Source organism: Parasteatoda tepidariorum, chromosome 10, assembly GCF_043381705.1.
Source record: "Parasteatoda tepidariorum isolate YZ-2023 chromosome 10, CAS_Ptep_4.0, whole genome shotgun sequence".
Lineage (NCBI taxonomy): Eukaryota > Metazoa > Arthropoda > Arachnida > Araneae > Theridiidae > Parasteatoda > Parasteatoda tepidariorum.
The window spans coordinates 46,895,870-46,910,034 of NC_092213.1; the positions used below are offsets into that span (position 1 = coordinate 46,895,870).

Here is a 14,165-nt window from a genome sequence, read left to right on the forward strand (position 1 = left end):
ACGAAGGGGGCACACGTGGAAGTTCATTGACAAGGGTCATGAAACTTTTTGAGTCTATCTAACCATTTATGTTATTAATTTTAATCTATCTTTATTATTTTATGAATTATTAAACATCAAAATGGGCCCGGGACTTTATGAACAACCTGTATATTAAGAAATATCACAGCTATTTCATGTGTAAGGCACCTAAATTGTGGATAAAAAGAAAAAAACGTAATTGAGAGTCGTAATATTCAGTGACTTTTTGGAATAAAGGATTACTAAAACTACTTAATACTAAATCGAAATTTTTGGTTCAGAGCGTCTTCACCTTGAACAAATGCGTTTCCATTATTTGTTCAAGTGTATTAAACAGCTGCTGCATTATCCAACATTGAAACAATGTTTGAAATTGTTATTTCTGGCACAAATGGAAAAAAAAATTGTTTGTTCTTGCACGTAAGTGTAATTCCGGCAGGGGTTACTGGAATGCATATAAAATGCCTTAAGCAGAGAGTATTAGAATATATATTCAGAAAAGGTTTGGTTAGTTAATGCATAACAATAATGCATGTTACATAACTGCACTTTTTTGCAGAAAGAAAAAGAAAGGTGTGTTAACAAGAATACCTTTCCAAAAGTCATATTATAAAATGTTACGTCTGTATTATAACCGTCGTTGAACAGCCGACCAAATTTTATGAGTTTACGACTGCTAATGTTCAACTCCGAACCCAATACAGAAGACAAGGGAACTCCTGGATCGAGGATTGGAAGAAATTTGCCTTCCTGGAGGACTTTTTGATGGAGCTAACCCGCATTTGCTTTACATAGAGAGGAAGACCATGAGAACTTACCACAGTTAGCCTGACGACAAGGGGACTCTAACCCATGATCCGTCTACCACTGAGGATATTTCACGTCAGCTCTGTGGTCGGTGCAAGCTGGATGCGGAATTCGTATAGGCTGGGATTCGAACCCGGTTCGCCTCATTGGAAGACGAACGCTCTATCCCCTGAGCCATCGCGGCTTAGTTGAATACCTGTTCTTCGTACAGGAATGAGAAGAAGAAAAAGTAAATGATCAATAAATCAATATTAATCATGCATAAATATGAAAGGCATATATGGACACAATTAACTATAAAACTTAAATAAATAATAGATATTCTTATGGAAAAACCCATTCTTTGGGATGCAGTACGCAAACCGGTGGTCGTATTAAAATTTTAAAATTGGCAGATTATTAGTCATGCGTGACTTAAACTTTATAACTGCTTGAATGCTTACTTTTTTGACAAGTAACAAACATTCTTATTTAAGATGAGAAAAAACGTATTGCTACAGTTTTGAAATGGGAAAAATTAATGAAGATATTTAGTGCAATTGATTTTTAAACAAATTTACAAATAAGTAAACAAAATTATTTACTACAAATTTGAACTACGTGAAAACTTTATTCAGAACAGTTATCATCTGATAAAAACTGCTGTTATTATGAAGTCGAGGAAACTGAATTTATGGGCATAAATAAATATTGTAAAATTTTGTAGACCTTAAAATTCTGTATGGTAGTTGATCAAAGAAAAACTGCTACAGAACAATGAAATGTTTCTCAAAATCATTGCCATTTAAATTTTTGAAACTGAAGCTGCTGAGAATTCTTAAACCATTTTCATTCCTCAGTTAGTAGCAATAATTTCAGAATAAGCAAATTAAATAAATTCTTAATTAATTTAAAAAATTGCCATTAGCCAAATATTTTTAAGGTACATGAATACCATGTTTTAGCCAATCATGACTAAATCGTCAAACTTAAGCTTTCAAGATATCTGTGTACCATTTGTAAGTCAATTTTAACTCAATTGTTAAACTTGAGATTCTAAGACATCAGTATACCATTTTTAGGCCAATTATGACTAAATCGTCATACTTGAGAATTAGACCTATGTAAATCAGATTTAAAAAAAAAAATTTAACTAAATTCTTTCAAATTTTGTCTCCGAAGGTATTGATTGCTTTAAAGAAGAATACTTTAAATTTTAAGGAAATTCGAATCCCTCATAAATTTGCAGGGAATTTCATAAAATTACAGTGAATTGAACTTCTCACCACCTCAGCAATAAACCAATTCTTGATGCATTAATAACATGCATTAAATACGATGATATGATCTCAGATCTCGGGGTTTCAATCGTAACAAACGCCTTTTAACGTAATATATATTTAATAACAAAAAGGGTGATGATAATGGTATAGTGTCATGGAGGAAACCGATTAGAAACTAATGATTTTACATTACTGCGCAGAGCGCCATCTATAGAGTTTTAGAAATTACAATTAATATGGAGAAATATTATTAACAACATGCTTTACAACATAGACCTATGTAAATCAGATTTAAAGGAAATTTAAACTAAATACTTCCAAATTTTGCCTCCGAAGTTATTGTTTTAAAGAAGAATACTTTAAATTCTAGGGGAATTCGAATCCCTCATACAGGGAATTTCATAAAATTACAGTGAATTGAACTTCTCACCACCTCAGCCATAAACCAATTTTCGATGCATTAATAACATGCTTCAGAGCATAACCTATATAAATCAGATTTTTAAAAAAATTCAACTAAATACTTCCAAATTTTGTCTCCGAAGATGCTTTAAAGATGAATATTTTAAATTCTAGGAGAATTCGAATATTTTATGAAACTACAGGGAATTTCATAAAATTACAGTGAATTAAACTTCTCACCACCTCAGCCATAAACCAATTTTCGATGCATTAATAACATGCTTCAAAGCATAGACCTATATAAATCAGATTTTTAAAAAAATTTAAACTAAATTCCTCAATATTTTGTCTCCGAAGGTATTACTTTAACGAAGAAAACTTTGAATTCAAGGAAAATTCGAATCCTTCATAATATATTATATTCATAATATTATTATCATTGTTCGGTCAATGTCTGTTCATTAATAGTCAAAGAGAGTTAACGATACTATGTAATTAACCTTCAAAAATTATTATAATTTTTTGTGCTTTTTTTTATGCAGGTCAATATAGAGTTAAATATTTAAATTTAGATCATATCGATTATATTTACCTAAACTAAATGTGATCATTTTTGGTGAGTGTGAGCTCTTGAGGTTCTCTCGTTGGTTATAAATATTGTACAGTAAAATGAGGGTGACAATTACAAAGAAGCGAATTAACCAATTTGTTTAGGCAACCTGACGGAAGAGTTTCTGAGTCTGTGTGTCTCTTTTAGAATTCTAGAACAATTGGTGCAAGAATCTTGAAATCCGAACAAGGAATGTAAGGGACAATTCGAGACCAAGAACCTAAAAATTGTTCAAAACTTTTCATTAGAGCTGTTCGGTAAGTAGGTACTTTATTTACGTCGCATTAGAGCTACACAATGGGCTATTGGCGACGGTCTGGGAAACATCCCTGAGGGTGATCCAAAGACGTGCCAATGCAATTTTGATCCTCTGCAGAGAGGATGGCTCCCGTGCTTTGGTAGCCCGACGACCTGGGCGTGAAGTCGAGCACTTTATGGTAGAACAGTTTACCAAGGAACGATTACGCGCACCCTCTGTCCCTACACAGGTTGATCAAAGTGGTCACCCACCTGCTTACTGACCACAGCCAGAGATACGCCTTGACTTCGGTGTTCGACTGGGTTTTTTTTAAATCTTTTATTCGTTATGTGTAAGCATAATTAAAATCTACGTGGATGGCATGGGGTGTGGCGTCATCTAATTAAAATATTTGAAAGTTTTCTAATATTTAATTTTATTCAATGTTTATTTATAATTATGATTTTGAACCACGTTTTTATTAAACCTAAATAATGTATAAGTAAACGGTAATTAAAACTTAAAAATAACACTAAGTCATGTTGTAAACTGAATTGATTGATAGTGAAAAATCTTGACTTTTAAAATTGATGATGGAGAATAGATAAATCTGTTATGGAGAATTCGGCAAAATCATGTTCAAAACTGAAAAATATATACTAACGTAATGAAAAGATGAAATAATTCCAATTTTTTTCATTTATTATTATTTTCTGTCCCTTCTGGTGGCTTTGCGTTATTAGATTTATTAAACTACGTTTAAAGAAGTTCATCCTAATAAAATAAAAATTAACTAAATCCAATACCTTTTTAAATGATGCTTTAATTCGTGGTCAAATGTTTATGGTCAAAATTCACTACAGCTGAGCGGTTTTTGCTGGTACTTATCCATTTCTAACACCTGTAAAACACCTCTTTCCACAGTTTCAACATTAAAGCTGCACAGTATTGACGCAATTCAATATGTATCAAATATACTAACTGTAACAAATATAACTAAAAACATATAATTAAAATTGCATCAACTACCATAATATCAAAAGTGCCTATTATCAAAATTAATTAAGCATCAATGATGTCAAAAATAGTATGGCGATTTTTCATATTCCTTCTGCCCGAATTACTTGTACCATTTCTCTATGAATTTAAATTTTCAGAACAAACTTATTTTTATTTCGATTTGTACCTGTGGAACCGTGATGGCTCAAGCGTTCGACTTCCAATGAAATGAACCGGTTTCGAATCCCAACGATGGCTGGTCGATACGAATTTCGCATGCGGCTTGCACCGACCACAGTGCTGACGTAAAATATCCTCAGTGATAGACGGATCATGGGTTAAAATCCCCTTGCTGTCAAGCTAACCGAAGGATGTTTTCGTGGTTTTCTTCTACATGTAACGAAATACTGGTTAGTTCCATCAAAAAGTCCTCCATGAAGGCAAATTTCTCCCAATACTGGATCCAGTAGTTCCCTTGAAAATTACAAGGCCACGGATTCATTCACATTGGCAGTCATAAGCCCAAAAAATTGGGTCGACTGTCCAACGATGGTTATAAAATAAAATAAAAATTGTACCTATTACAAATTAAAATTAAATAAGCATCACTGGTTTTAATAATAGCATAGCAATTTCTTACGCTAATATTTTTTACCCATGATTAGATAAAATTGTACGCCAAATTCAATTCGAACGATATGTAAGTCAATTCTTCTCACGCTTGATCAGATGAAACTGCGTTTAAATTAGAACAACGATTGAGTTAATTCTTTCTGCGTTTATGTATATAAATTTTTACTTCAATACGAGTAAGTCAATTCTCTTTAGACCAGGGGTGTCAAACTCGCTGCCCGAGATGAACATTTTTGCGGCCCTGTCAATATGTCCGACGCAAAGTAAAAATAAAATAGAAATGTGAATTAGAATAGAAACTAGCATATAAAATTATAATATACTTTATTTATAAACTATACGAGGATCATTTTAAATTGCACGGGCTTAAATGTAAAATTCTAATTGGCTTGCGCCACTTGCCATTCCAGGGAAACTGCCTCGTATCAAAAATACGCAGAAAAAATTTCTAATCTTAGAACAGAATTTGAAACAAGGTTTAAAGATTTTAATTCTTTGGAAGACAAATTTTGTTTGTTTTCTACGATATTCTCAATAAATATAAACTCAGTACCCAGTAATACGCAAATGAAAGTGATTGAGATTCAGTACCGTCATGTGGGACTACTTTGTGCAGCGGGGGCTACTTTGTGCAAATTCGAATTTGGCATTTTTCAAGTGCTGCTATTCATTATTATGTTTATTTCACGTTAAAAATGTGTGGAATTTGAATTAGAAGTCTCTTCTATTACTACAAACATTTTTTCGAATTTTAAAACAATCTCAGAGTGTGTTTCGTTTATCCAATATCAACAACTTTCCGAGAACGTCGGATGTCGAAAAGTGTGCGTGGAAACTTTAGCTGTGAAATGCAAAGACGTTGATAAAACAATTGTCTTAAGTGCAATTTTTTATTTATTTATATATTAATAAACAAATATATCATGTTAGCTTTAAAAAACTTTGAAAATTAATAACAAATAAACGGAAAATGAAAAAAAATGCACTGTGGGGCTACTTTGTGCAAAGTTTCATTCGTTTTTTTTTCGACAGAAAAATGGTCAGACGTTATAAAAAAATACCTGGAACGAGAAACTACCGTGATTACACTTTAGAAAAGCTGCAACAATGTTTGCAAGCAGTTGCTGGTAGTATGTCGATTGCAGAAGCTTCTCGGAAGTACAAAATCCACAGAAATACTATCTCTAATAAAATTCACAAGAAACACGTGAAACGTGCTGGTAAACTATTATTTTTCTTCTACAAAGATTTTTCTAATGAATTAATCAAACGATTTAACACATAAAAATATATTTTATAGGACATCAGGTGATTTTGACAGAAACTGAAGAGCAAGTTCTGTCATGTTCATTCAAGCATGTTATGTTCAAATTTATCAATATTATAAATGTTAATGAATATGTAATAATTATTATTTTTGAAATTTCATCCATTTCAATGTTCAAAAATGTATATGGTTTCCTTTTGTTTAAACTCAAATGTTTTGAAATAAACATTCTTTTTAAGAAAAAATTCTTTATAAAAAATGGTTTTTTAACGCTGAAAATTATTTTCAAACTAATATCTTTACATATCTTGATGTTTTTGTCTTTAAAAATGTCAACAATTAACTTTTTTAACAATTTTATATCAATATTTTACTAAAAACATGATTATTAAACTGAATTCCTATCGCTGCACAAAGTAGCCCCATTTGGGGGCTACTTTGTGCAAGGTATGTTTTGACTTATTATTCGTAAATATTACATACAAATAATGCCAATATTGATCAAATTCACTCGTCTGAGTCCAGTTATGAATATAATATCGATAAATTTTACTAAAGTTTGAATTAACATAGTTTTTTTACGTGTCAAAGTTCAAAAACTGCGAAATCCTGCACAAAGTATGATGGTACGATTCAAATTTGAAAGCAAAATTCATTGAAGTGGGTGTGCCTGAATTTTACAAATATTTACCTGCTAAGTTTGAAAGTACTCAAAAATTCGCGTATGAAATTTTTTCCAAGTTTGGAAGTACTTATCAGTGCGAGCAATTATTTTCTGTTATGAATGGAAATAAATCTCCTGTCCTAAACCGTATTAATAACGCTCACGCTGGATCAATTTTGAAAGTAGTCTCGGCCAATAAAATTTCTCCCGAAATAGGAAAGATAGTAGCAGAGAAGAGATGTCAAATATCAAACAATAATGTTACTTTATATATGTTTATTACAATGTACTATTGAAAATAAAAATATTTGTTTCTATGAACACTGATACTTTTTTTCTTTTTTGCAACCCCTCTAAAGTTAAGCATTGTTTATTTGGCCCAAGTTAGCTTTTGAGTTTGATACCCCTGCTCTAAACTCAATAAGATGTAATTATACTTCAATTCGAATATTTTTTAAGTTAATATTTTTTCATGCGATTAGATGAAAATTGAAAAAAATCGGATAGAAATTGACTCAAAATTAGAACCAAATTGAGCAGAAATTGATTCACGGTCAACTTTCTGTTCAATTGAGTCAATTCTGCTCCACGGTCAGATACGCCAGCTGAATTACTTTAATAAATATATCACAAAATGGTCTAAATATCTAACATTCTAATATGACTAATTATATTAGTATTACTTTCTTTCAGACAGAGATGATGACCTCTAGACAGTTGACAATAAAAAAAAGAGTCATTCCACAAACATCTTTCAATCCGTTACTAGAATCTTTCATAAAATGAAAAATGATTCTACTCAATTACATAAGCTAGCTTCTCGTCCTCCCCTCCCTTATGTAAAAACGTACGTGTGCGGCCATTAATTCTATCTATCTTCAGAAAGTTGTTGGGTTTAAACATTACTTATTCAAAGCAGATATCATCTTCATGTAGTTTTTTTTTCTCTCTCTCTTTTTTTTTTCGCAGTCTTCCTTTGGTAAATATCAATTGAGGCTGCTATTTGCTGAGGTTTGGGCAATAAAAAAAGAAACAATGTAACATGTTTATGATTCCCTATGAAAGGGAAATTTTATCCCTAAACAGGTTTAAGAGTTAATATTGTGTGAATCTGATTCCTCACAGCGAGTTAATCTCGCTTACCTTGGATTTGGAATTCGCTCTTTTCGTCTCTTTATGATACTTAACAGATTAAATTAAATGAGCAAGTTATGCTTCTTTTCACTTTAAGTTGATTTCTTCTTCTTTATTCATTATCATTTCAAGTTATAATATTCTAGTTCTCTCGCTTTCTTTTCTTTTTCCTTTCTTTCCTTTTTCTTTTCTTTTTCCTTTCTTTCCTTTTTCTTTTCTCTTTCCTTTCTTTTCTTTTTCTTTTTCCTTTCTTTTCCTTTTTTTATCGGGGTCGAAATTTTTTTTTGTTCGAAGTATCTGAAAATAAAATAAGAATTTTATAAACTATTTTACCAGTAGACTAAGAATTTGATTTTCATCATATTTTCCACAAAAAAAGCGTGAATTGCGATGATTCAAGAACTGAGCTGTCTGAAGGGCTGTGGTTCGATTCTTAGTAGCGGCTAAAAGCCCACTCAGCTTCAAATCGATAGGTACCAGCTTGTCTGGGACGTAAAGGCGGCTTGAGCGTAATGCTAACCAGATTGTCAAAATTATACTGTTAATTCCGAAATTGCGGGATTTGTGGGGGAGGAGATATTACAGTATGGTTCAATGTGGAATGGTGCATTAGGTAAAGAGACTATATTTAAAAATAATCAAATTTAATAATTGTAAACAATAAAAACAAACAATATGAATGTTTGATATTTGTGAGGGTTCTCAATAAGCCTTCCATAACAATCTGTTACGCGAGTGATCCATAATCAAAAATTATTGCGGATCAAAGCGCCCTCTGTTGTTCAAGCAGAAATTCGTAACAGAGAGTCATGGAGGTCTGGCCACAACGGTCTGTTACGAAAATGCTTCACTTATTTTTTGTAACGAAAAATGTAAAGGTAGATAGTGAATAAGTTTATTATCAAATTCTAACGTTTTTTCTTCTTTTTTTAAGGCTTCTTTTTTACTTTTATGACTACTTGAAAAATAGTTTTTTTTTTTTTAAGTATTATTTTATTTCGCTATTTTCCTTCGTTTTATTTTAGTTTATTTGTTTATGTCTAAAAGGGGCCGAAATTGCGATTGGCGATAAATTTTGCTCGCAACGTTTAGGAAACGATTTAAACTTTTATTGAGGCCGCTCAAATATTACGTAAGCACCTAACGAAAGGATGGGGTGTCTGTGCTTTGCTTACGAGGGCGAGGGCAGGTATGAGAAATGCTTACGCAAGAAATTTTTTTCCACATTATTTTCTCAACTTTTCTTAAAACTCAAGAAAAAAATCGTTAGGAGAAATGTGGGGGGGGGATTACGCTTAGAAATTTGAATTGCTTGAAACGAGAAGTGCTTACGTAAAAAAAAAGTTCCACATTATTTTCACAACTTTTCTTAAAACTCAAGAAATAAATCCTTATGATAAATGTGGGGGGGAGGGATTACGCTTAGAAATTTGAATTAAAAGTTAAATTTAGAGAAAGAAAAGTTGTACAGAAATTTCTTCTAGAAATGCAGAGATGAAGAGTTTTAAAAACTACTGGAAAAATGCAGAAAAGATTCCTGAAAAATATTCTTCTCCGAATTTACAAAATAAATTCAAATATGAGTTTTTTTTCTTCCTGCAATGTTACTTCGTTTATTTGAATTCAGCCCTGAAGTTAGATTACGTCAGTTTAAATAAAAACAAGGGAGGTTGCGTCATTCTTTCGTAGGAATGGTAGGGGTTTGCGATTTGCTTAGTTTCGCTGAACAAAGAGGAGAAGGAGAAAACGACCAAAAACATGTTTAAGTAATATTTGAATGACCCAATTGTCATCCAGCTCAGAGACTAAAATCGGTTTTGAAAAATCAAGCTAATCAGACATTGGTTTGACTAGACTGCTGATTTAAACTACTTGATAACTTAACTTAATAAATAAAAATAACTCAATAAACTTGCGACCGAATATATATGATGATAAAGTCTCCTTTACAGTGGTCGAGAAATGATTGAACACATTTATTGTAATCAGAACCAAAAACTGTAGTTAAGATTTTATCACCAGACTATTGAAACACTTTGATTAAAATAAATTCCCTCTGGTGAAATATTCTATCTGTAACGATGAGAACAGGAATAAAACGCCGGTACAATATGTACTTCAGTTAATCAAAAAGTGCCTGGAATTTTGATTGATTGAAATTCTATTTGACGTTAAAATTCTGCTTGTAGTGGTCTCAAGAAAAAAAAAATTTAAACTTGAATTGCCATCATGCATCGGCATCGGTTTAGAGTTAACTGCAGTTGGAAGCAGAAAAAGTATAAACTTTCTATTGCAAGATTCCACCTTCACAGACACAAAGACCATTTTAATTGAATGAAAACGTAAGAATCGTTTCGATTCCACGATTCCACCTTGACAGACACAAAGACCATTTCAGACTAAGGTAATGAAGACATAGGAAACCTTTCCATTTCATGATTCCACCATCACAGACACAAAGACCATTTCAATTTAAGTAAATAAAAACGAAGGAAATATTTCGATTCCAAGATTCCACCCTTACAGACGTCAAGGTTATTTCTATTGAAGTTAATGAAAACGTTGGAAACATTTTAGATAGCAAGATTCCACTCTGACAGACGCAGAAACCATTTCAATTGAAGTTGATGAAAACGTAAGAAATAATTCGATTCAATAATTTCACACTTACAGACCCAAAGACCATTTCAATTGAAGTTAATGAAAACGTAAGAAACATTTCGATTTCAAAATTCCATCCTCACAGACACATCTGCTATTTCAATTGAAGTTAATGAAAACGTAGGAAACATTTCGATTGCAAGATTTTACTCTCACAGACACAAAGGCGAATATTATCTCAGCAATGTGCTTCTATTAAAATGTAGGAAACATTTCGATTGCAAGAGTCTATCTTCACAAACACAAAAGCGAGTTACTATAATCATAATACAATAAGTCTTAGTATTCAAATTTTCATAACATGTGGATTTCACACTCGAAGGCAAAGCATTTGCCCTAAAAGTATTTCCTAAATTAATCATAATAAAGAATACAGATAATTAATCTAAATGAAGAAAGCAGATTTAGACCATTAAAGCAATAAAAGAAATAAGACGTTCTCATAACCATAAAATCGTTTCTTCTTCCTTTCTCTTTTTTTTTCCTGACCATTGTAAGATAGATTGTATCGTACCATTGTACAATTTTACTACTATTAAATAAATCTCAATATTGTATTGAGATAAATAATACACATATTATCTTTTGATACACTCATGCAAAATTCTGTTTACTTAAATTATTAAAATTTTGAATGCTGTGATATTTGCCTTAATTAAATTAGAATTTGATTTTTTTCTCAAAATTTTAGATTCGACAGAAAATTTGAGAATAAATAATCTTTTTTTTTTAAAAAAAAAGAAAATATCGTAAATGTCCGATTTTTTTTTTTACCTTTATACTTTTATGGCAATATTTATATAAAAAAATATTCATGAAAAATTAATAAAGATATTTTGAGACAAAAAGCTTAGTTCTTTTATTATACCTGAAAACTCCCTACTCTCTTCTGTACACTTTTTTTAAGGAAATGGGAATGATTGGAGAGAGAAAATTTATTTTTTTCTAAACAGGCAAGTAAGGAATTGCTTCCAATGCATTTTTTGCATTTTTTTCGCACACGAAAGAAATGAATCCAGAGACAACCAGACTAATAATTTAAGAGTAACAAGGATTTTAAGTACAAATGTGTACCCATTTGCGCATCTACCCATGTATACCCATTTGCGCATAGGGATTGTGATACCCATTTGCGTATAACGATTTGCACATGCACAAATTGCACATACATTATTTTCTTATGTCGAATCTAATGAGACTTTACTTGATGTTGTAGAATGAATAGTTCAAAAGTTGCAATCGTTTTCAGGTATAAAAATTATTTCTTTTGACATGATTTAATAAACTTGTAATTATTGTAATTTTTTTATTTATTGTAATTTTTTTATGTTAATTTGAATGAGATAAAATTCGAGTTCATAGGACTAATAGTTTCTACGTTTTAAAGGTTTTTTTCTTGATAAGTACAATTCAAAAATAGTACTTCAAACTCAAAAAATTCCATTTCATCTTTTGAAATATTAGCCCTTTTGATTCGCATTTGGTCTCATTCGATTAAGCGAGAAAAAATACAGTGAAAACAATGCTCTTTTTTCTACTTAGCAATGTAAGATAGTTAAGAAAGTGCATGCACAAAATTGTACTTATTGTACACAAAGCCCTTATAATTTCTTAGCAATTTATCTTTGGTTTTCATTTTTACCTTAACATAACTAATTCGCATTAGTTTTTAGTAAATTTGCATGGTTTTTATTTCCTAATTAACCAGTGGTAAATAAAAGAAGACAAAGAACTGTTAGTCCAGCCTTCCAATAAATCTGTAATAAAATTGTTCGGAGGCCATTTTAATTTTTCTTACCCTGATTATTGCCTCTCTGAAAATGTCACTTACCTGATTTTTTCCACTAAGTTCTTCAATACAATTAAAAAAGCTAAAATAGTTTCCTTTTTATTTATTTATTATTGATTGTCGCCCTTCCCGGTGGCTTTACGTTATTATATTAAGCAAAACACGTTTTTTGTTGTTCAACCTATCAGAAGAAAGATCAACTGTATTTAGCACCACTTGGCTTCCAACACATAATAGTCAAAATTTACCGGTATCAAGTAATTTTTCACCGGTACATATCCCTTTCTAGGAAGCATAAGACACTTATTTCAATAGTATCAGTATTAAAACTGCTTTGTATCGGTGCAGTTTTAATAATCACCAAATATATGAATACAATACTTTAAATCTATCTTAGTATATTTGAAACTCAAGTGCATAACCCTTCATTTGAAGTTTATGAGAAATATATTTGTCAGTTGCAGCAAACTAGAGCCGAAATTTTAAAAACAAATATATGAGAAAGTGCCAACTGTATTTAGCACCACTTGGCATCCCACACATAATAGTCAAAATGTACCGGTATCAAGTAATTTTTCTCCGGTACATATCCCTTTCTAGGAAGCATACGACACTTATTTCAATAGTATCAGTATTAAAACTGCCTTGTATCAGTGCAGTTTTAATAATCACCAAATATATTAATACAATACTTTAAATCTATCTTAGTATATTTGAAAAAGTGCATAACCCTTCATTTGAAGTTTGTGAGAAATACATTTGGCGGTTGCAGCAAATTAAAGTCAACATTTTAAAAACAAATATAATTCTTTAAAGACCTTGGTAAGGACTTTGGAACATGACCATTTCTCTATAGAAATTTTAATTTACTGGTTAAAATATTTATAAGTAGTGGTGAAAAAAGTTCTTTCAATTATAATTCATTAAAATATTAATACACGACCTTTGCTATCACTGAAAAAGTATTTTCTAGAACTAAGAAAAACCCGAAGTTGAATTCTTATTAAAACTGCAGTCTATCACCATAAACTAGTAGTACGTTTACCAAAATCAGCTAAGCGTCATCTGCGTATGACGATTTTCTACACTTCCCCTGAACGAAATTCCCATTAACCTTTTTTCCACTATCTTTGCTTTTTTCGTTGCAATAAATACATATTACCAATGTTAATTAAGCATTGGTTAATTAAGCATATGGCAAATAATAATATCACCAAAATGATCACCTTTTCTCTAACACTTTTAAGTAGATAGGTTATTTCTATTATTTCAATCTATCTATCTTATTATATAAAACGCTAATACGTACGTATATATGTATCAATNGCATTAGTTAATTAAGCATATGGCAAATAATAATATCACCAAAATGATCACCTTTTCTCTAACACTTTTAAGTTGATAGGTTATTTTTATTATTTCAATCTATCTATATTATATAAAACGCTAATACGTACGTATGTATCAATGAAGCCGATGATATTTCTTTTCTCGCGCTGGCAACAATTTTCATTTTTAATTGATTGAATTCGGCGCGCAAGATCACGTAGTGAGCATCATATGGCTAATCTATATTATATAAAACGCTAATACGTTTTAATTGATAGGCTTCGGCGCGCAAGAGCACGTAGTGAGCATCATATGTCTAATCGGGTGAATTCTCACCGAATTATCAAAA

The 14,165-nt window shown here is 31.2% G+C and overlaps 1 long non-coding RNA gene across 2 annotated transcripts in view; it reads right to left on the reverse strand.

Moving 5' to 3' along the window:
- The window catches only part of LOC139426938 (uncharacterized), a 121,503-nt gene that overhangs the window by 75,435 nt on the left and 31,903 nt on the right, over positions 1 to 14,165 (reverse strand). Inside the window, exon 3 of one of the 2 annotated variants that reach the window (XR_011638063.1) lies at positions 8,047 to 8,334. This is a non-coding gene — a long non-coding RNA (uncharacterized lncRNA). Of the gene's footprint in view, positions 1 to 5,912; positions 8,335 to 14,165 lie in introns of those variants that run through there. The other variant, XR_011638062.1, reaches the window with a different exon arrangement.